This window comes from Hoplias malabaricus, chromosome 17 (genome assembly GCF_029633855.1).
Source record: "Hoplias malabaricus isolate fHopMal1 chromosome 17, fHopMal1.hap1, whole genome shotgun sequence".
Classification (NCBI taxonomy): domain Eukaryota; kingdom Metazoa; phylum Chordata; class Actinopteri; order Characiformes; family Erythrinidae; genus Hoplias; species Hoplias malabaricus.
Window position 1 is genome coordinate 33940407 of NC_089816.1, and position 25000 is coordinate 33965406.

Here is a 25000-nt window from a genome sequence, read left to right on the forward strand (position 1 = left end):
GAAGCTAAAAGGAGCTTCTCACCTTTGCTTTCAAAGACCTGCTCGATTCTAATAAAGATCCCTCAAGAACAGTGTTGTTAACTCTTGCTGTGTTGTGAAGATAGGTGATGGAAAAGAATCTCCGCAGACACGGTTAAAAGTGTAAATACATCTTTATTTACCAAAACAGTGTCTTACGGGTTCTTAAGGATCCCGTGAGAGAGTGTTCAATTGCGAGCTCGGGTCATCTCTCCATGTCTGAGGTCTCTCTCCCACATCTCGCTAGGACCCAATTTATATAGGTCTTCTTCTTTCCAAATAAGGCAAACATAAAGAATAGTTTACATTAGCATGTTCTAAAGGGAGGGTGTAAAATTGATAGTTTCCTGCCTCTGACAGCTCATCCTAAACATCCCTCTCTGTAGCGCACATACTTATGTTCATATGGCTGAGCATAAAAACACACTGAACATTTCTTAATACTGTCTTATGAGGCCGTCTGATAAATATACCTCATAATTTCCTCCCTTCGAGACTGTTAAAGTCTCGTAAAAATTTAAGCAACCCATACATGTAAATGTCATAACAAATAAGTGATACCTTCCTACACACAATTTTAACATCACTTGTATTATGATGTAACAAAATTTCATGGAGTGTGAGGGCGAAAAAACCTGTCCGGCAGCAATCTTTCTTGAAAATCCTTCAAACATTTTAGACAGGAAAAATTCCCTCAACGATCCCTCTCCTAGGCGATCATAAAATTGTACTTCAATCCAATTAAATTTATTCTATATGTGTAGGGAGTTGACTTAAGTAAATGTATATAAAAATCTCAGAAAATAAAATCAAACCAATGTCCAAATTCAGGCTGGTCGACCCATCGGACCTTCCAGTGGACCTATCCCTACCTGACATACCCCTTGGCCCTAACATCGATAAAACAAACAAAAAACTCTGAGATTTCAATACACTTACACAGATTACATTTCATCAGTCTATAAATCTTCATAATAAACAGTTGTTACAATTTTTAATATCACTCATATAATAGTTTATCACTATCAAAGATTACTAATAATAAACAATTCAATAGAGACATATGACATAATATTGTCTTTTCAGCAATTTTGTCTTCTGATGTGATGTTGATGACATATTGAGCTTCAGCAAGTCTTCACAATTCTTTTTCAAAGTCCTTCTGTTTTATTGTCCTCTTTTGAGTTTTTGGATCCCTGTAGCATTTCAGGAATCTTGAACAACCATCCTCCCTTACAGTGTTCTTCCCCCCTTTTTCTTTCTGGAAGAAAGAAACAACAGCCAGTATCTTTTGCAAAAATGATAGATGCAAATAAACATCAAATAAAACTTTAATAATAGTAACATTAATGGATTAATACGTTTAATAAGCTACAGTGTATACTTTCATCCTACAATCTTTATACTTGATTACTAAATAATAAACCTAACAAAATAAAAGATAATATCATAAGTGAATGGAAAAATATATAAAAGTGGATATTCAAAATGGATATCTTTCTACCAGGTTGTTTTCCAACATTTCCTCCTCATGTTTGTCTGAGTCGGTTCTACTTAATAATGGCATCTGTACTTGATTTTCAGGCATTACAACTCCAACCCATCTCAAAATCATAGCTTTTGCACAAGTTAACAACAGTGTACAAAAACAAAACATTATACACACTGCTAAAAGAGCTGCTCCAAAAACTTGAGCCAACATTGCTCCTAGTGGTCCTAATTTCTCCAATAACCAAGCATTCACAGACCATCCAGCTCCTTTTGATGGACCAAACGCCTCCCTTATATGCTTCAATGCTTCTATAACACTAGTCATATTATCAGAATTATCTGGAATCAAAGTATAACAGGCATCCCCTGTCAGATTCAAAGCTACACATAAACCTCCTTGTTTAGCTAAAATGTAATCCAGAGCCATGTCATGTTTCAACAAAGTTAATCTGTGACTTTTTGTGTATTTGACAAATACTGAAACCCTCTTATTGTTTCATTAGCAAACCCTTGTAAAGTGTACGTAATATTATCTATATGATCTGCTAAAAATGTCACACCATACCATGGGAATAATCCTATACCCCATTTTTCTCCTATACTGATTCTCCAATGATATGCTTCCAAGTTATGAAACTGAGCCATTTCCCTTTTCTTTCTTCTCACAGAATTACCTTCAGAATTCCCTTCATCAGTTGCTTCAACTTTTTGGAGAGTATAAACCTCATAAGGAAGCTTTAATGTTGCCATATAACAACAGCCTGTCCACCCATATGGTAGAAATATGTATGCTTTATCTCCACAAACCCACCAAATATCCTTAAAATTTCCTATAGTCACATTTACAGGCAAAATGTCATACTGCACCATTAATGTTCTACTCTGTTTGCTATCTGGTGTATGAAAATTCACTTTAAACAAAACGTCCTTAGGTTTAGGCTCTTTAAAATTCATCTTATAACGAGCACAATCAGATATTCCCATAAACATCCCCTGTCCATTGTGAGTATCATTGGAACAAAAACAGTCTTTAGTCTTCACAGATTTTACTTCCATCGCATCAGGCCGTGCTGTCAGTATATTTTCATGCTGATTAAGGAAATTCACATATGGTAACTTCATCAACCAAGTACAATTTAATCTAGGTCTAAACAAATGCACTGATAAAGCCATTATTATATCTTCTTCAGAGTTTTGCTGATATATTAACCACGATAAAGCATAAGATTGACACATAGCATGCAGTGGTTCTGGTATTGTCTCTAAAATTGATGGCCATGTGCTTGGTGATGGAACTTTCACCACACATGGACCAGTCAACATCGTACTCATTCTTACGGAATGGGTTATTTGCTGAAACCATAAATTTCTAGATGCCCATGGGTCTGTGATTTGTAACACTGAAGAATCAAATCCATATGCTTTCCATTTTGCTTCTCTTTTCTGTAATGCATGGTAACGGTCAGTCATTTCTTCTGATGTCCAGTCAGAATAAAAAAACTCTCTCTGCCCTTCTAAAGTGATTTTCTCAGTGGTTACTAAACCCTTTGAATCCATATCTTCCATTGGGTTTCTAGCTTCAAAAGTCACTTGACTGATATACACTTCATGCTCCATATTTAACTCTGGACCCTGTGTTATGTTTACTTCCTTCTGCAATGGAAAGGACATTAGTTCTGGAGTCTGGGTTACTTTTACAACATTATGTGATCTTGTTATTTTTCCCTTTTCAACAGTTGTGCTAGACTCAGATGTACCCGAAGCAGAAGTCATCATTGTCAGTGTAGTACTATTCATCTCCTTTAATGGCATATCTAAAGTAGTAACTCGATTAGTTACATTATTTCCTTTACTTATTTCTGGAGCTAAAGTAATTGGCTTAATTTGTTCTTTAGTAACCTTCAGAGTCATTGTCATAGTGGTTTGGTCCTGAACTCTTTTAATAGATGTAAAAACTTCAATAGGACTCTGGTCCTTTATCATCACTATCACTGTACGAGTTATGTACCCTTCTCTCCACACATTTTGAAATGGCACAAACTTAAGCTCTGGTTCCAAATAAGTACAAGTGTATTCCCCTTGATCTTCCCATGTAACATTACGTAAAAGAATTGAACAATCATCTCTAACTCTGAACCACCTAAAGGCATTAAACAAAAGATACTTTCTCTGGTCATGAGGCAAATGATCAACTTCAGGTCCTGTTAACACCACTTTTTCACCACGACTATTTTTCCACTCAGGAGGACTATTACCCCCTGTATTAAATCTTCCACATTTACAGGGAAGATGAACTGCTTTACCTAATTTAGCTTTAACCACTGTCTTGAAAGGTGATGACGTTGTTGAAATTATCAAAGGCACTAGTGTAGTTAGATGTGATCCATTTACCCCCTCACTAACTTTCGACACTGAAAAAGTAAAATTCTTTAAAGTTTCATTCTCTTTAGTTCTCATACCGTTTAGGTCTAACCTTTTTCCGAACTGGTCTTGGACTCTTCTCTTGATCCAAGTCTCTGAACTGTTTTGAAATGGAATTACTGCTTCCTGGAATAGGACCTGCTGTTTCTGGGACATATTGAAATTCAATTTCTCCGAACTTTTTGTCTCGTTTACAATCTGCTGTGTCATGTCTGGCATCATCAGAAATATACACAGAGTCATCAGCATCATCCAAACCAGGGACAATCTCCTCTTCAGGAGATCTACTCTGATTTGTTTCTTGCATGTTATTTTCAACCTCTTTGCAAAATTAATTTCACCGTTTTATCCACAAACTCTTTCCCATTATCTGAGGATATTCGATCTGGAAGTCCCCACCTGCTTATGACTTCTCTACACAAAAACTTGGCAACCGTTTGTGCATCCTTACACTTAGTTTATGACCTATTTCCTCACCTGATGCACTAAGAAGAATATCATCCATGTATTGAATGACAGTACTTTTTAACTTCTGATCTACCCCAACTAAATCATCTTTCAATACTTTATTGAAAATGTGAGGACTATGTTTATATCCCTGTGGTAATCTCTTATACTCATAGAATTGTCCCTTGTAAGTAAACCCAAATAAACCCTGACTTTCTACACTTAGTGGAACGCTAAAAAATGCACCACATAAATCTAATACTGTGAAATACTTTGCATTCGGAGGAATTTGGGCTAACAAAACATGTGGATCTGGCACTTCTGCTGGAAAGTCTGCGACTACTTCATTTACTGCTCTCAAATCATGTACTAAACGATAAGAGTTATCTGGCTTCTTCACAGGCAACAAAGGTGTATTACTCTGCGGATTCTGTGTTATCTTCAGAACATCTGCCTTCACAAGACCTTCAATTTGTGGTTCGATCCCTTTGATTGCTTCTTCATTCAAAGGATACTGAGGCTTCCATGGAGGTTTTGTTCCTGGTCGGAGTTCAACTTTCACTGGTTGAGCTGACTTCACAAATCCAATGTCAGTGCTATGTTGTGACCATAAACATTTTGGAACACATCGCAGCATTTCCTCTTTCAAAGAGTTTGAATCCATCTTCTCATTGTAAAGTGATTCATGTCTCATCCTGATGACTTGTGGCTGTCCTTGTCCTTGAGCAGTAATCATAATCTTAATAAATCGCTGATCTTCACTCCTCCAGATGGAAAGATTCTCTTTAAGCGGTTTAAAGACAACTTCTTCTGCTTCTGCCATCATTTCACCTATTTGTTTCTGCTCACAATCTTCAGACACCAGCAAAGTCACATGTGGTACACTTTTTCCCATCTCAAACTCTTTATGCAAGTAATCATTTTTGTCTATCTTCATAGCAGCTCCTTGTGGTCCTAAAATTATGCAACATGAACGTAATTCAACTTGCTTTGGTTGATGACTCAGCCATTGTTCATTCAGCATCCTTAAAGTATTTCAGTGTACAATGAAATGGATACTCTGGAGTCTTTGCATCAGGCATGTTTGCTACAATAAACTTCTCCCACATCTTGGCTGGTTCCAAGAATTCTTCGCTAAGATTTCCAATCCAAAATACTGAAGAAGCATCAGTCTCTGTTTTCATCATCAGTTGATCAATCATTTCACTCGGCACTTCTACCAGGCAGCCGTCCGGTGTGCATTTTATTGTACAGTTCAGTTTGCACAAAGCATCTCTTCCCAAAAGTGCAATAGGTGTATGTTCTGATACCAGTATGGGTATTGTAGTCTTCAGATGTTTATAGCAGAGCTCAATTGGTTCTGTGAGAGGAATCAGCTGTTTTACTCCCTCAAACCCGATTGTCCGAATCATCTGACCAGACCTGGGGAGGTGTATAGCATCTTCAGGCCGAATACAGGTGAAAGCAGCTCCACTATCTGCCATCATTGTCAATGGTCGATTATTTATTTTCACCTCTATTGTTGGATCTCTCTCCGGCCCTATTGCTACCAGCTGACACCTCCCACACGAGTTCTCCGGGCATCCCTAGAATCCTGGTTCCGGGCCCCTATAAGGGTTCACAGGTCCCTTGATTGCCCTTGGTTGTCCTCTGAATCCTCCTCTGAATCCTCCTCTAAAGTATCCCCTGAAGTTTCCTCCTGGCCGGTTGCATTCACGAGCAAAATGACCAAACTGTCCACAATTATAGCACACTTCAGGAGGCTGTTGAAAGTTCAGACTGAATCTTCCTGGTCTTCCTCTTCCTAGATTTCCTTGACTTCTTCCTCTCCATGTCTGCACCTGACCAAACACTGGCTGTGGCCAGGGAGTCACTGGAGCAACTGATGCTGACTGGCTCACTTGAGGTTGAGTCTGATCCAGATGTGGTCCTGGCTGATTAGGAGGCTGACTTTGTATGACTACAGCTTGTTTCTTTTCTTTTTTCTTGTTGTCCACCAGTTGTATTTGGTTCAGCTTTCTGAGGGTCTCTTCATCCTGTATTTTCTGATCATGTTCCTTCTTTCTATATAGCTCCACTTGATGGGCTATATGATCTGTATAGACACTCTTTGCCATGCTTCCGAGACCCACTACTTCTGCCAGTTTACTTCTCACTGGTAAGGGTAGTCCCTTCTGTAATTTGGCTCGCAAAATTGACTGTTCCATCTGATTTAAATCTGGATCATTTCCTGTGACATTTCTCCATACCTGATGGACTCTTGACACATAGGCTCTTGGGTTCTCATCTTCTCCCAAAGGCTCAATCAGGATATTGTCAGGATGCACATTGGTTGGAAATGAATCTTTCAATGCTCTCCACATTCGACCTCTGATTGCAGCAAACAGCTCTGGATCATTAACAGCAGTTCTTACATATCGTTCTAGGCCCGCTTTCTGTAGAATTTCTTCCATGGCTGGAACTCCCAGGAGATTTGCTAAAAGTCTCTTTATGTCACCTATTGCTGGCTGCGTTCCCACCAGAAGCTCTTCTAATTTTGAAATCCAAGGATGTGCTCCTTCTTGCAAAGTAGGTAACTTTTCCATGATATCTGACATATCTGTAATTTGCCAAGGCTTGTATTCCAAATTCCGTCCACGGACTATCACTGGACATATCTTTTCAAGTGATTTCCCTTTCCTTGGACGTAAAGTGTATTGTCTTTCAGATTTTTTAGTGTCTTCATTTTTCAGATCCTCCTCATATGTCTGCAACTCTTTCAGTTGTGTCTCCAGTGAGCTAGAAGCATTATCTAAGTTCAATAAACATTGGTCTATACTTTTTTCTACTTCTCTCAAAGTTCTTCGTCTGTCTTCTCCTTTTGTGCTGGATGTTTCAGGAAATAATCCTCTTTCAGAGAAAGATCCCTTACTCTTCCATCCATCATCACTTTCTTCATTCTCTGTTTCATCAGAACTTCCATCTTTTGAGTCCTCTTTCCTTCTACTCACATCTCCTCTTTTTTCTGCTTTAGCTAGCATTCGTCTGATGGCTGGGTCATATCCACCCATGGCCTCCTCCTGGTCACTCAGATCCTCATCTCCAATGGTCCTCCTTCTCATTCTCAGTTCACCTCTAGTCTGCAGACGTCGAGTTTTCTTCTTGCTTTTGGAACTTGGATACAGTTTTATCGTTGTCTCTGCTTGTCCTGTTTCAATGATGCATTCATCCTCATCTTCAATGTGATAATTTCCTCCTTGACTAATCACTGGAAGCTGAGGATAGGCTTTTTCACTTTTCACTTCCTTCTCATAAGGTGGTGGTGTCTTAACTGAGTCCACATGTGAAAAAGACACATTAACTTCGGCCATCTGTCTTTCGGTTTTTTTCGTAAGTTGGTTAATCGCGTCTACACTCTTCTCCCTCTTGTCCTTCGCTGCCTTCATCAGTTTCTGACTCTCTTGTTCAAATAACTGGAGAATGCCAAGCTCTATTTCTCTTTTTTCCTTTCGCTTTTCTCCTTGACGCCCTTTTTTCTGTCCTGCTTTATATGTTGATACAAGTACCTCTATTGTTTTAATTACATCTGGGTTAAGTGTCCCCTCTACCGGCCATGGTTGGTCTATGTCAGGCCATCGCTTATAAAATTTTTCTGATATTCTTGCAATGCCTTTTATTAGAGGATTATTTTTCTTAACTATATCAACAGGAGTAACCCCTTTTGAAACATTAGTGCCCATTTTTGGCATAATAATGACTAAATATGTTCCCAACTTACACTTATTAATTATTTCTCTCCCTCTTTTTCCTCTGTTTTTTTTTTTTGTTTTGTTTTTTTTTTTCTCTGTTTATATGCCACTATATTACCACAATTTATAAAAATCAATCCCCAATTGAATTTGCCAACTTCAGAGAAATCAAACCTTAATATGCAATACAATTCACACCACTAAATCCCCTTTATTAAGTGATATAACTACTAAGTGCACCATAAACCTAGATTTATTAAACATTCAGTAACTACCTTGTAATTAAAGAATATACAAACTTATATAAGACTCAACAAGCACTTCTAAATGATTACCACTAAATATTTGCAACCCCATACACTTATAGCAAAGCTTAGATCAGAAACCCCTTTTCAAATAATATTTTTTCTTCATAAACCACGTTGTTAATTCTTTATAATCAAATTATTATCTTAAAAATGAACAACCTGTTGCCAAGCTTTCTTTGAAGAAGTCTGTCATGTACTATAGCACCTCTAATGAACTAAATGCAAATAGATAAACAAATCAATGAATTTCCAATTATTACTTTTTAATAATGAGACCTATTAATGATTTAATCTAAATGTATCAATGCAGGTGTTTGTGAAAGAAGTTTGTGGATAAAACGACTAGCCTTTGTGCAGTCTGCTCTGTTCTGGGCAAATTTTGACCCCCCTTTTCTCCTCCTGGTCCTCTTCTCACCGTCTCCTTTAAAATTTGAGAACTCACACACACACACCCCACAGGATAAAAAGACAAATAGAAATTTAATACATTCAGCTTACTTCTTAGTAATTAAACATTCAATATGCTTATTTGTATTTTATTTACCAACATTTAGTTCATTCATAACATTTTTACCCTTCATTCAATATTGTAAACACCTCCAACAACTCTTCATTGGCTTGAAGCCCAAGCGACCTTAATCTCAACCCCCCTAAAAAGGGTCGAAAGTGATTGATGGCAATAAGTTCATCCTTAATGCAGCTCCCTCCATATAAGGCCATTCCTCAGTTCCACTGGCCTAAAACAATTACCCCATTCAATGTATCTCAATTTCATCAAACTATTGCATTAAAAGAGAACACAAACAAATTACTGCTCCACCAATTCACTCTCACACACTATGTTAAATTAATCCTCTATTCCCTTTTATTTTAGATCATAAGCACAACACAAGCACCACACCCATTATCAGGAGCTTCAAACCCCTGCATAGCACTATACATCAATATTTTCTAATTTGCCCAATAAATATTAGTTTCTATTTAAATCAAATCAACGTGGCTTTTATCAGTACGTCACAAATCAAAGTCCTGCCATTTTTCTCTTTTTCAAGAGTGAATTCTAGGCCTTACACACTTGCAGAAAGAGACCCCTCCGCAAAGCATAAGATCTCAAAAATTCAACAAAATGAGAGGAACCAGACCCATGAACACTTTTTTTCTCCCAATAAAAGCCATCATATGGAGATTTCAAAATTTTTCTCCTTTTTCTTCTATAACAATTTTCCCTTTAGTTCCCATGATTAAACCTTACAGTTTCCCCAATGTACCCTATTAATTACTCAGCTTTACACCTTGCTCTCCTTTTTCCTATTCTCAGCATCTAAAAACGTCTTTCTGGAGCTCATTTTCTACTGTTTTCTTTAATTTACTGTCTCCCAGAAAGCTCATTTATTTTTACTTTATATATTTTTACTTTAAAAACGTCTTCCGTTCAGGCTCATTGTCATAAATAAACAAACCCCTCATTTTATTGAGGTTCATATTCATTTAAATAACTGTCCTTGAACGAAGCTCATAATTTTTACCATTACAAATTTCTTTCCCTATTAATTTCTAAATCTCTTATTCTTTATCACATTCCCTTTTTAACTCTCTCTCTCTCTGACACTCTCTGGCAGAGGTGTCCTTTCCAACAGAAGGGAGGGGGTTGATCACTCCCCCTTTTTCTCCCAAAAAAATTCTTTCAGCTGACACACACACATGCACAGCAAGACACTCCTTTTTTCTTAACTCACTAGGCACACACACATACTCCAACATCCTCCAAACAGCGCTTACACACACTCATCATTTTCAACACAATTTCTCATAGTCGACCCATTCACACATTAACAGCATGCTTTTTATTGCCGCCCTTACCTTATTTCCTTATTTCTTATTCCTTATTTTTAATTTATGCTACCTTATGAGGTGTAATAATTCAAAAAGAGGCAGCATCAATACAGTGTTCGTCAACAGTGTTTCGAGTGGGCACCCCTAATTAAATCTCTGCATCACACCTCCAGTTTCTCATCAAACTGACCCAAAAAATCACCTAGTGAATTTTTCAGGATTTGCGGCCGGGCTATCCCGCCTCCACGAGGGCTTATTCAAATCTGCGGCTTCCTTTCTTTATTTAACTCTCTTTTCCTCTATTTTCCATATATTTCTCTTCGTTATCCTTAAAACCTTAAATTCCATTTAACCTTAAATAAATTTTAACCAAATGCCACTGGGCCCAGGGCTTCTAACTATTTCAATACAATCCAATTCCAAAAAAAAAAAACTCAAAGCTTACTTTCACGCAATGACTGTGATTCATGTCTTAAAGTTTCAAGCAAAAATAGGGCCCTGTTTACCCAAACGTGCATGTCATCATCAGCTCACCTTATCGTTACTAATTAAGCTATTCTACACTTTTACTTCAACATTTCCTTTTCTTTTTCCTCTTTACTCTTTTCTTCATTATTCCCTTTTATTTTCTTCATTCATTTCTCTATTACAATGACTATAGTTAAAAATTTAGAACGGAGAATCTTTATCCAACACCATTTCCAACACAACACTGCATACACTAATGAGTCTATCTCGGTGCAACCCTTCTGCATCAGACAGCCCAAACACCCAACCAGCGCTCAAATTTGTGAAAATCTCACCTTCTATTTGCCGGCTTTTAAGCGGGAGTTGGAATGCAGGGGTCATCCCAAGCAGAGAGGTCACAGCTCACATCCCATCCTCGTCGCCAAACTTTGTTGTTAACTCTTGCTGTGTTGTGAAGATAGGTGATGGAAAAGAATCTCCGCAGACACGGTTAAAAGTGTAAATACATCTTTATTTACCAAAACAGTGTCTTACGGGTTCTTAAGGATCCCGTGAGAGAGTGTTCAATTGCGAGCTCGGGTCATCTCTCCATGTCTGAGGTCTCTCTCCCACATCTCGCTAGGACCCAATTTATATAGGTCTTCTTCTTTCCAAATAAGGCAAACATAAAGAATAGTTTACATTAGCATGTTCTAAAGGGAGGGTGTAAAATTGATAGTTTCCTGCCTCTGACAGCTCATCCTAAACATCCCTCTCTGTAGCGCACATACTTATGTTCATATGGCTGAGCATAAAAACACACTGAACATTTCTTAATACTGTCTTATGAGGCCGTCTGATAAATATACCTCAACAGCAAAGACATAAGAGAAGAGACTCGCTTCTGAGCAGATCAGTTCAGCCGCTTTAGGGAAAAAAAATGAAGGATGGAGTTCTCAGAGGTTTTCGTCCAAACCTTGCACTCATGCCTCTGTCTTATGTGAGGAACTGGAAGGTGGAGAAAACACAGGTGTGACTAGGAATTGCAGACAACTCAAATCTTTGGGCCAATATTTCAGCATTGATTTAAACAGACCCTTGCCCCAGGGGTGCCGTATGTGGGCCTCTTGTAAGGGTCTGTGATTGACAGCCGCCTAAAACACTTTGTGTTGGGGCCCAGAGAGTCACCGAACATGAGCCGTGAAACGTGTACACACTGTTGCTCCGCAGTGCACGTTCCCAATGCTTACCCCAAACACACCTCATCCCTACACCGCTCAGACAATGGGGGAAGGGCCCGTTTTTATCTGCAGCCATTGGCATTGAACACGTGCCATGTCGACTGCGATGGTTTGTGCTGGCTGTAGTTGTGGATATCGGTAGCAAGCTGTAATATTTACCTGTGAAGGTCTATATGGGTTCAAAATTATGTTCTGGTTTGCAGTATTTTGCCAAAATTCTTGCCATGTTTAATGCTTTAACAAATATATCGTAGGTTAACTGGTGTGTTTTGAAGCTTCACTGTGACGCAGCTTGATTGGATATGACCTGGAGTCTGCAGCATATGGAGAACTGCATCCTTTCTGCTCTCATTTAGCTGCAGCTTTGTCCTTGACCAGAAACACTGGAGCTGGAGTTGCCCTGAGGGCTCTCCCTCTCTGTGTCCTTCTGGGGGCTTTAGTGACAATATGCTCTCAGTGTACCTTCACTTAACAGTTTATAACTGATGCCTGGATCAAGTTTTTTTTGGCCCTGATCTGAGGTTTTAATATTGAGTATCTGCCTATACTGAGTCCTGATCCAGTACTTATCCTTTCCTAGATAATACTGTTACACAGTGCACACTTTAAAGGCTAAGCACCACTTAATGGACCTCCATGAATATTCCACATTATTGTAGTTACTGACAGATATAAGTATGAATTAAAATGAAAATAGCAGCTTATTTTGCTTTAAAACTGACAATTTTATTAAATTGACGGAAAAACCCGAGCTCTCTACGGAAATTCTTGAACGCGGCCGTGACGTCACTGGTGGACAACAGCTGAACAACGCCGCGGTAAAACACCGTTATGACTGACTGTTATGACAGTATCTAGCTAAATAACCAACATTATTCATGACAATAGCCTAGCAATAAGCTACACTCAAATGTAGAGGTACCGTTATTCTTGTAAATGTGATCGAAGTCGAACTGGAATTCATCCGACACTATAAACCTCCGTAATGCAGCTACGTAGCCGAGTATAATCTGAGCCACCGAGTTTAGCGAGTCAAGCTAACGCTAACTAACACCAACTAAAACAGGCGAAGTGAGTGTCCTTACCCTGTTTACCTCCATGTTACAGAGGCTCTTGAACACCTTTCGTTGGTGTCCTTACATGCCCATATTGTTGGAAAAGCGCCAGTGAAATGAGCTACAGATAACGGAGTGAGCGGATGGTCCTTTCCAAAGTGCCCGTTTAAAGTGGACAAATTTAGTCCATTTTCTGGATATTTTGGGATCTTTGGGCCATTTGTGCACAGATGTCCCACTGTACGTTGAATGATTGCAATGAGTGTCTTTTAAACCTTATTCCTTCAATTAGTAAGAAATAACATGTTTTCTGACGATCAATAAACACAAGTTAGGAACTCAAATTCCACTGTATTTATTTGTTTGACACTTTCATAGAGCTGCTGCTTAGCCTTGAAATACAGTATAGTTACAATGATTAATATAATCCCAATACCATTTTGAAATGCTCCACTAGTTTAATATTCACAGTCACAACAAATAAAAACCACAGTCCCATGGAGTTCCTGCTGCCACTTCAGACTTTTATGAAAAATCAACTGAAAGTTTGAAATCTTCGAGTTGGACATCTTTTCAACTTTCATTTTCAACCTTAAGAGAATGTTGATTAGACGGCAGTCATTACGTTATTTCAACGTTGAATCAACAGCTAATTGTTTACTGGGTAAACTAGACGTTGGAACGTTTCTGTGAGGATTTGATGGCTTTCAGCTTTTTTAACAATATTAAGGTCAGGTAGTGATGTTGGATGAGTAGTTCTGGATCACAAACACCACTTTTGCTCATCTCAGATATACAGAATGGGGCTATATCACTCCAGAGAACGCAGATCCACTGTTCCTCAGGCCAGTGCTAGGGATTTTGGAAGCTATTCATTTGCTGAATGACAAGTTTTTCAAACTTCTCAACTGTAGTGGGGACAAAAGCTGGATTCTCTCACATTTCACTCTCTCTCTCTCTTTCTCTCTCTCTCTCTCTCTCTCTCTCTCTCTCCATTCATCTTTCCCTCCCAGATGAGTTAGAATTCACTTACCGTCTGCCTTTATTGCTCTGGATGAAATGGACTGAAGCCGCACTATTGATTTTTAAAAAACTTCAATTAAATCCCCTCAGTGTGCGTTTTTGGATTGTTGTGTCTTGTCTGCGCTGGCGCTGCCTCTGCGTTCTGCTGGGATTGGCTTGATGCTTACCTTTCTTAAAGATTTTCACCTCTTTTTTCCCTTCTTTAGTCTTTTTTCCTCATCTTTTGGCAGCTGCTTGTTCTCAGGGGTGTTACGTAACTCAGCCCCGTGCTGTGGTTCGAGTATTTTCATGAAAATCATCATTCCAGTGTTGAGTCATATGCAAACGTTGGAACACCCATCTCATCACACCTGTGGTCACCACACTGGTCACTATTCATCATTCATGCATTATTCAGTGTCTCCTATGAATTATTTAGTGCCTATTATAAATGATTTAGTACCTGCTATGAATAATTCAAAATCTGCTGTGTAACAGTCAATATTTAACATAAATTATACAGTATCCGCTATTAATTATTCATTATATACTTTGAATTATTCAGTATCTAAATTGGACAATTTAGTATCCTCTGTGAATTTTTTAGTGTCCACTTTTAATAAATTGGTATTCGCTAATAATTGTTCAATATCTACTATGAATTATTTAGTATCTGCTATTAATTATTCTGTGTCTACTACTATTAGTTCTTTGTGTGTTAATAATTATTCATTATCGACTGTGAAATCATTGGGTTTGGGTTGTTGGGTTGTCGAGACTAAGGAATTCCCAATGTGGTCTTTTTTTCCATGCCCTCAGAGTTTAAATGAAACCAGTCTGGAAAAAAATGGGAATTTGTATCGTCTGTTCGACGATAGCGAGACATTAGGATTCTCTGTGTGCAAAGAACTTCTCTGGGGTTTAAACAAATTAAAAGCGAGTGAGTTAAACGGCAGTGGTGACCTTGGTGTGGTTCCTGAAGGGCAGCAGTCATTTCAGAGCAGATTAACAACTTAATGCAGTTTGGGGTAATTTCTCATGGAATGGGTTTCACTGAGGAGGTCTCCATTCGCTTTGTCTGACTTCCTGAGGGTGTCAGGTGAATGAAAGAAACACAGCAGTGAAATCAGATCAGTGGGGTATATGGAAATTCCCTAAGCTTTCTGGGATTACACCATGGGGATACACATTTAATACTAGTATCTGCATAAAAATGTGGGGTAAGTTATTATTAAAGTAACTGATAGGAAGCTCAGCAGGTCTGGCTCAGGGAGACCTGGAAGTGGTGTTGGTGTAGCCAACAGGGGGCGCTGCCCATGTGTTCTGTGTGGATCCCAATGCCTGTGTGCAGTGACAGGGACACTACTGAATGAACAGTGCCATCCTCTGGATGAGACGTAAAGCTGTGATCCTGAGTTTCATGTTACACTGAAGACAGTTTAGGGCATTAGACTTAGTGTGTTTCATCGATAATCTGTAGTGACTTGTTAATGACTTAGGGAAGAGATATACTTGCTGTTAACTAAGTGTCGGAATACACATCATGGCTGCCTCACGTATCCTGCATCTATTTGTTGCGTTGATTGTGCACGTCCTCAAAAATGAACAGTATGCTTACGCAAGGTTCAGTACATGTGTAAACTGTAGGGGGCAGTGCAGGCGATCCACAGCATTGCAATGACGGAAAGTTATGTAGAAAGCTGTGTCAGAGCCAAGTCCTCAATTACCTGCATCTTTCTATGGTCTGCCCTCTAGTGGAAGCCTCCAGTTACAAACGTAGCACATAGGCAAGTGTGTGAACAGTTACCGCGCGAATCTATGGTAAAACAGCAAGTATATCTCTACCCTTAGGCTACTGACTGAAATCTGATTTTTTTACATTACAGTCCGATTTGAGTCACTTTCATATGTGATCCTAGATCTGACAAGCATCAGATTTGTTGGAATGTAACATGAATGTGAACAGCCAGATCTGTTTTCATGTTTCTTTTTGCTTGTATATATGCGCTTAGAATTGTCACCTCAGCCCACACCGGCAGTGCAGCAACACAACAGTGGAGGTGAGGATGAAGTTGCAATTCAAATAGCTTCACAGATTATAAAACTATAAGTACTTCACACTGTCAGGGCACAATTTTGACTAGAAGATTAGAATATATCAATATGAATGGTTTTGACATGATGGTAATTTGACATACAAGGCACAACATGAGTGCAAAAAATGTCATGTGATGATCTACACTGTGCACTACGTAGGGTGGAGGGAGACATTTAGGATCCAGTCAATCTCTTGGTGCAGCTGTTAAAGCCATCTCTCATTTTTCTCCTCCTTGTCCTCCTGAACAGACTGCAAACACATGAGCTACTAATGTATAAATGTATCTGTCGAGATCCACCAAATCCTATCTGAGCAAAAAATCAGAATGAATGAGGCTTGTTATGTGAAAGTAACTTATATGAGGGTAGGCTTTAGACCCACTTTAGCCACGTTACAGAAGATGACTGAATGAATGTTGAAGGAGTAAGTGATTTTCCTTCATCCCCTTGCTCCTTTTTTCCTGTCGGTCCTGGGGATTGAACTGGTGACCTTTCAGTCCCAAGCCCATTATTCTGACATTATCACATACTGCAATCTGGAAACTCAATCCACAGTTAATTTGGCCAAAAGGACATTGTTTTGCCTGAATCCTGATGTGTGTTGGTTGTGTTCAGTGTAGTAAAGGTATGCCGTTCTTATGCATACAGATGTGTATCTGCATAATGCAATACATGTGAACGCATGTGAATGCCTCAGGGACTTTGTTGAGAGCAATTAGAGTGTGCTGTGTTTCGTAGTCTATTGCATTTTTCTTTGTTTAGTGATTTGATCCATCTCTTTTAACAGCCAACACAGCTGCTGTGGACAGATGGGTTTCCTTTTCTCTCTCTCGTTTTATACAAACACACATGGCCACCGGCTGCCTCCCTGCAGCTCTCAGACACAGTTCCTCTCTCCGAGGGACTGCCACTAGGACACTGTGCCTTTCCCACCAACTCTCACAGAGCAACAAGAACTTTTACCCCAACTCCCCTCACAGGCTCAGCAGGAGGAACGAGGTTGTTCAGAGCAGACATTTGTGGTCACTGTTTGGAAAGAGTTACATCGTTGATTTACAAACTCTCAGATCTGGTGTAATTCTTCATTAACAAGAGTACACCCACTGTACACTGAGCCAGGAGGGTGTCTTTGGGTGATATTGAGAAGACAAAATGTGTGCATTTATGTGAAGGGACCCTCATATATGGTGATTTACGGGACAAAGCACTTAGCAATGCCCCTTACTGGAGTTATTGGATTCAAAGCATCACACACTCACCCAGTCACTCACACCTCAAACATGTGGACATCATGGCACAGCCCCTCAGTCTTTTTACAAATGCACAATGACAGTCAAAGCACAGTTCACATTTCCCTTGTGTCCAGTTTATATTTTGAGGGTGCTCCACCATTTAAAAAATATCCAGGGGAATAAATGATTAAAAAACAGGCCTTTGTGTGCCCAAGAAATGAGCACTTACCTGGTTTTAAGGCCCGTTTGTATCATTATTCTAGCAAATATCCTAGTTTTTACACATTTTCCAAACTTTCTTTACATTTGGCCTCAATTCTGAAACCAAACTGATGTTAAAAAGCTCAGAATTGTGATTTAAAACAAACAAGATCGGCTGATGTTTTGTTTTTTAAGGAAGAGGTTCAGAAAATCATGAGCTGGAGGTGATATTCACTGATATCTGAACTGTAAGATTCACGGATATCGAGGCCGTATAACCGTCTTCCTTTCCACACGCCCTTTAACTCTAGACACTAATGAAAGCTCACAGAACTGAGACACACAAATCGTTTTTAGCCTCTGGGTTGACCTCGATGACGGTGGTTCTTTTTTTTATTGTTCTGTGGATTAACCAAGCAACGAAAACACTCAGCGCTGTGAAGCCTCTCAATGTTAGTATTACGGCTGTTTAATTAAAGTAATCACTGTTGGAAACTGATAAAAGCTCCTCAGGGTTTATGAGTTGAAATAATTTTGAGCGACTGTAAATGACACAAACCACAGGCTTTATTAGTGTCTCCTAGAGCTCCCTGTTTATCATCACTTACTGCCTCCATCTGCAGTCCACGCAGTGACGTGACATCTTCTGCAAACAACCTGTTGGAAACATATGGTACTTTTCCGCTGCGTGAGATCGGCTCGACTTGACTCAGCTCAGCTCAGCTCGATTTGCTTTTAGTTGGTTGTTTTTTCACTAGCACAGCTCCTCTGTGAAGTAAAGGCAGTGATGTCATGTCTGAACCTCTCCAAAACCCTTCGGGGGAATGTTACGAGCTGCTGCTGAGAGTCGGATAAAAACTAATGTGAAAGCTGTTGTAACTTTAGGTAAGTTTGTGCTGGAGCTCTGATTGACAGGTCTCACTGGGCCAATCAGAACTCTGCAGGGTTCACAAGTCACATTTATTACTTACTCAGCTCGGTTTGAACTGTAAGCGACCAGGGACTGATAAAGAACCCAGTTTCAGGGACCAGGAGCAGATTTGCACAGTGGAAAATTACAGGAGCATAGTTGAGTTGAGTAGGTTCCATGCAGTGGAAAAGCACCTATATATTCAACATAGGTCTAGGAATGTAACATCTAGCTTTACAGTCATCCCCCTCGAAACAAAAGAATGTTTGAGTTCAGAAACTGACGGTTAAATCTAAGGTGGTCAAATCTGGATCTTTAATCCAGGTTTGACAGTTTATCACAATACCAGGCAGGTCGGGTGCATATGTAGTGTAATACAGGACAGCCATTTTAAAATCCTGGCCTGGAACCTGGATCCAATGTCGGGATGGAAGACCTCAGGGCTAGAGGATGGCTGGCACAAACTGTACATCAGCAAATGAGCTGCAATCAAAAAAAAGGCAAGATTGGGTAACACTGCTGTGGTTATGTTCCCAGCTTGGTCAGGGACAGTGCACTACTACAATAAGAGTCCTTGGACTAGACTCCTAAAAGAAGCTTGCATTGAAAGCATTTGCCAAATGCCTTAAAAATAAACACAAAGTAGAGGATCCTGAGGAAGAGGCTACTATGCCTATTAAGCAGGCATTTATTGATTCTACAAAACAAAGCTTAACTTGTTCAACCTGTTGTTATTTACTCCATTTACATGAACAAACAATCAACTTCCAGGAGTCTCACTGTTCAAACTGTGTGAATAATTGCCTTCAGATGCATTCCAACGTTTCCCCACTGCAAATATTCACAGCAAAAAAAGCTCTTGATCTCCCATTCGCACATTAGTGAATGTTAATTTATTTGAACAACAGGCAACTAAGACACGAGAGGCTTCACAACTGTGGCATGTTGGAGTTCCAGAAGTTCTCTTGCACATGCACACACATACACACACCCCAGGGCATGGGAATCCGGTGGGTATTTTAAACAGACGGTAGGAAGCGGGTGAATCCTCACAGATCAATGACGAATGAGTGGGATACGTGTTTCCTGACGGCTACATGAGGCACATGTGAACTGTGACCTGACCACACCTCACCTGACAGCCTTGATCTCTCAACATATCCATGTGAAACATGAGAGGGAGTTTTGAATTGACTCTGCTCATCACATGAGCAAATTTCAAAATATTTTAAGGTCTGGCTTTTCTAAGTAATGACTTTAACTATAGCGTTTAAATTTATAATCAAATACTGATTTTTAATATAACAGCTACAGGGAGCTTTGAAGTGCGCCAGAGCTTGAAATATTAGTGCAAATCTGATGGGACCCAGTCATTAACACTGAAATAGGTCAGGTTCAAAGGTTCATTCTCCTTTCATTCTCCCGTTCCCTTTCTTAATGAACATCGGTGACCTGCTTTGGTCCAAAGCCCATGAGCCCCACAGCAGTGTTCTCCCCCTGTGTAAACAGCCCTGTTCAGAACGCCCGCTTTCAGCACCTGTTCCTTTAAATGATAATGAGCCTCTCGCTGTTCACCCCGACCCCGAGCGCACAGCAGTGAGGAGCGAGGAGCAGAAGCTCTGGTTTTTAGCCGTTTTCACTCTGTTCTCTTTCTTCTCAGTTTTATCTCAGTGCTCTTATTTCTCCGCGCTCGTTGTCTGTTTTGCTGAGTTTAAAAACACCACTCCAGGAATATTATTATTGACTGAGTAAATGGGTGATGCCCTGCAACAGAGCGGCATCCTGTCTTGTGCCAGATGATTTTAGATAAGTTTGGGCACACTGCAACTCTGATCAAGATGAAGCAGAATAAGAAAGAATGATTTAATTAGCTTGTGTGCAAATTCACTGCTCAAAATGGTTCTGAATGTGGCACTGTCTTGGAGGAAGAAGGAATGTAATTGGTTACCGGCGATCAGGCGTTGATGAACGTGATTGGTTGACATGCATGGGGCAGAGATTTTCAAATACTGATCTATAAACTGGTAAAGCTCCACATTGGTCTCTGTGGTTTGCCTGCTCTGATTGCCAGAAATATCTTTGGAAGAGGTAAGAGGTCAATCTAATTTTCTTTTTTGTTATTAATTTGTAGATTTTTTTTTCATAGTTTGTTGGAAGTGTTATAACAAAAAATACAGTATTCTGTTTTGTTTGAATGGAGGACAATGTAACTGCCTCTGAGGAAGCTGCAGAGTGTATTAATGCTCTGCTGCATCTGAGGCAAATTTCAAATAAGTCTTCATTCAATCATTCATTGACACCTTTATGCAGTTCTGGGTCAGGAATCACTGGGCACAAGGCAGGAACATACACTGGAGGGGGTGCCAGTCCTTCACAGGGCAACATACACTCACACATTCACACCTACAGGCACATCTACCTACCAACGTGTGTTTTTGGAGCATGGGAGGAAACCGGAGCACCCGGAGGAAACCCACGCAGACACAGGGAGAACACACCACACTCCTCACAGACAGTCACCCGGAGGAAACCCACGCAGACACAGGGGAGAACACACCACACTCCTCACAGACAGTCACCCGGAGGAAACCCACACAGACACAGAGAGAACACACCACACTCCTCACAGACAATCACCCGGAGGAAACCCACGCAGACACAGAGAGAACACACCACACTCCTCACAGACAGTCACCCGGAGGAAACCCACGCAGACACAGGGCGAACACACCACACTCCTCACAGACAGTCACGCGGAGGAAACCCACGCAGACACAGGGAGAACAAACCACACTCCTCACAGACAGTCACCCGGAGGAAACCCACGCAGACACAGGGAGAACACACCACACTCCTCACAGACAGTCACCAGGAGGAATCCCACGCAGACACAGGGAGAACACACCACACTCCTCACAGACAGTCACCAGGAGGAAACCCACGCAGACACAGGGAGAACACACCACACTCCTCACAGACAGTCACCCGGAGGAAACCCACGCAGACACAGGGAGAACAGACCACACTCCTCACAGACAGTCACCCGGAGGAAACCCACGCAGACACTGGGAGAACACACCACACTCCTCACAGACAGTCACCAGGAGGAATCCCACGCAGACACAGAGAGAACACACCACACTCCTCACAGACAGTCACCCGGAGGAAACCCACGCAGACACAGAGAGAACACACCACACTCCTCACAGACAGTCACCCGGAGGAAACCCACGCAGACACAGGGAGAACACACCACACTCCTCACAGACAGTCACCAGGAGGAATCCCACGCAGACACAGAGAGAACACACCACACTCCTCACAGACAGTCACCCGGAGCGGGACTCGATAGATCTCCAGATAGAATCATGACTCGGTTCAGATCTGAGCTCCCACAATGCTGTTCTGCCTCTGTACTGATTTGAAATACATTATTACATTCAAACCAATGAAATAACTACAACAATTCAAACTAAACACCTGTGCGTTAATTTAAACAGCGATGTGTCATTTGACAGTCCAAAGGGCGTGGCCTTAAATTCAAACAGGACAAGTTCCTATTGTATATTTTTCGTGTACATTCTTTATTGGGGTCTTAGTGTCTTCCCATAAATATAGAGTATGTCTAATAAAGTGACTAATTCATGGAAGTAGAAGACAGAGGCTTCGAATAAACTTCTTATAAAGTAATTAAACATCCAGTGATGGGGAGAATGGTATTGGGTGAACATTCTTCATTTCCAGTGTTTTATAAATAAAATAGCTATGCTCAGCATGTGTTACAGATTATTAATTATAAGTGTCAATGAATAGGACATTACAGACCAGAGATTCAGCACAGCTCATTGTGGGGATGCTTTGAATATCTTATAACAATTATGTTTTTGAGATCTGAAACAATATCACACATTCCTCTGAGCCTTTGTCTGCTAAAGAGATATGTTTTTTTTTTCAGATATTGTTGCATTATGATAATTTAAGAATATATCTCATAGTGCTTTAGGAGGAACCCAATTAATCATTAGTATCGGGCGCTCCACATCTCTAGCGATAATGATTTTGCGCCTCTCAGATGACACCAGAACTCCTCTGTTACATTATTAAGGTTTCTGCTGTATATTTAATTTTTTTTGCATATTTGGGATGATATTAGGAACAGTTCAAAAGCCAAACTGAGGATAATGTTCACATTTGTGGCCAATGTTTTGTGATTTCTAGTGCATCACTGAAAATGAAGCTAACACTGGAGAGAACTTGAAAGAGATCTTTTAAAGAAGATTACTCTGTTTTTGCAGAACTTCATGAAATGTAAAAAATGGGTCAGTACGTTGATAGTGGTCCCATTATTGGTAGTAGTTTCTAATGTAGTGGCCATGTATGCAGTTCTACAATAATAAATGTGCTGAAGTAGAATAACACTCCTCCATCCTCCTATTAATTTCTGATAAATAGTTAAATAGCCAAGTCAAACTTTAATTTTAAAGCACATTTAATGACCACAGAGACCTGCCACATTGCTGTACAATCAAAACCAAGGAGTGTGGTGTGTTCTCCCTGTGTCTGCGTGGGTTTCCTCCTGGTGACTGTCTGTGAGGAGTGTGGTGTGTTCTCTCTGTGTCTGCGTGGGTTTCCTCCTGGTGACTGTCTGTGAGGAGTGTGGTGTGTTCTCTCTGTGTCTGCGTGGGTTTCCTCCGGGTGACTGTCTGTGAGGAGTGTGGTGTGTTCTCTCTGTGTCTGCGTGGGTTTCCTCCGGGTGACTGTCTGTGAGGAGTGTGGTGTGTTCTCTCTGTGTCTGCGTGGGTTTCCTCCGGGTGACTGTCTGTGAGGAGTGTGGTGTGTTCTCTCTGTGTCTATGTGGGTTTCCTCCAGGTGACTGAAATCATTCTGGGGATAGAGCTAGAAGCTATACAGCCATTTAAGAGGAAAAAGCCTGGGAATATTAATAGGTTTTTAAGTTTGACTTAAATATATTGACTGTGGATGACATCCTTATACAGAGCAGCAGGCCTTTCCAGATTTTGAGCAGCTTCAGAGAAACTGTCACGTTTAGATTTCAGTGGAGAGCGAGGAGTGGCTGACAGCAGCTGATGTGAGGATCTTAAAACTCTTGATGTTGGAGCAAAACTATTTAGAGCTTTGAAAACTGTTAATAGAATCTTAAAATCGATCCTATGTTTAATTTAATTTAGGTCATTTGCCATAACACTGCTACCAATAATGATAGGCGTACCACACTTTGAGAACCACTGCGCTAGACTAATATAGTCTCATGACGACCGAATCTACTCTGAATGTGATTTGAGGGAAAATTATAGAAAGAGATAAAGGTAAAGAGAGAGAGAGTGAGATTTTGAATGGCATTGAATCTAATGCTTTCTTGGGGAACTTTCAATGGCGTTTCTTTTATGAAGTGTCCATAACGGTTTCTGAGAGTGTTGGTGGTAAACAGGAACTCCGCAGTCGCTGCCTCCCAGAGGGAATCTGATTAAATCACTGTCCCCCTGCCATCTGACACACACACACACACACACACACACTACTCCACTGACATTCCACACAGCTTGCTGCTTTTAATCTGCAAATGAAATTATTTGCGGGACTTTGCGGAGCTACGGTCGCCTCCTCTAGTCTCCGAGGGCCTTTTGAGGAGGTAAGCAGCTTAGTCATGGGACTACATTTACGGCACTGAAGACTGAAAGAAAGAAAAAAAAGGGGGAGAAAAACTACCATGATACAAATAAGATTACTGAATCAATCCCAGAAGCACTTGGATTGCAGAATGGCTCTGAAACACATTGATTTTTATCCTCAGTAAAGTTACACTCTTAAAAAAGAAAAAGAAGGAAGGTACTTCAAAGGTTTTTAATTACAGACAATGGTTCTGTGTAGGACCATGAGCTCTGTATAAAGAGGTTAGGGATCTTAAATGTTTTCTTGCATGGTGGAATGCTTCTTGAGGTGACTTCTTGAGGAGAATGTGCTACGGTTTCTTATATAATCACTTAGAAAATGGGTTCTTCTACTGGTACAGTCTGGACCAGATGGGCATTTTGGTGCAATACAGAACCACACACAAAACATTCCTAATGAATCTGAAGAAGGATTACACCATGCAAAGGAATGTTTAATGAAGCACTAAGTAAGATTTGGTAAGGTTTGCTCCTGAGCTCCCCCTACAGTTGCAGAGTGTAATACAGCACTGTCCTGAAATCAAGGGCAGGCTTCTCCAAGAGTTACATAGAGTTACAGTGTCTGTGCGGAGTGTGGTGTGTTCTCCCTGTGTCTGCGTGGGTTTCCTCCGGGTGACTGTCTGTGAGGAGTGTAGTGTGTTCTCCCTGTGTCTGCGTGGGTTTCCTCCGGGTGACTGTCTGTGAGGAGTGTGGTGTGTTCTCCCTGTGTCTGTGTGGGTTTCCTCCGGGTGACTGTCTGTGAGGAGTGTGGTGTGTTCTCCCTGTGTCTGCGTGGGTTTCCTCTGGGTGACTGTCTGTGAGGAGTGTAGTGTGTTCTCCCTGTGTCTGCGTGGGTTTCCTCCGGGTGACTGTCTGTGAGGAGTGTGGTGTGTTCTCCCT

General features: G+C 40.5%; 1 protein-coding gene across 1 annotated transcript in view; it reads left to right on the forward strand.

Annotated features, from left to right (window-relative positions):
- The window catches only part of LOC136673332 (cytosolic carboxypeptidase 4), a gene marked incomplete at its 5' end in the record, with an annotated part of 177911 nt that overhangs the window by 134556 nt on the left and 18355 nt on the right, over positions 1-25000 (forward strand). The gene's annotated exons all lie outside the window — the stretch shown is intronic.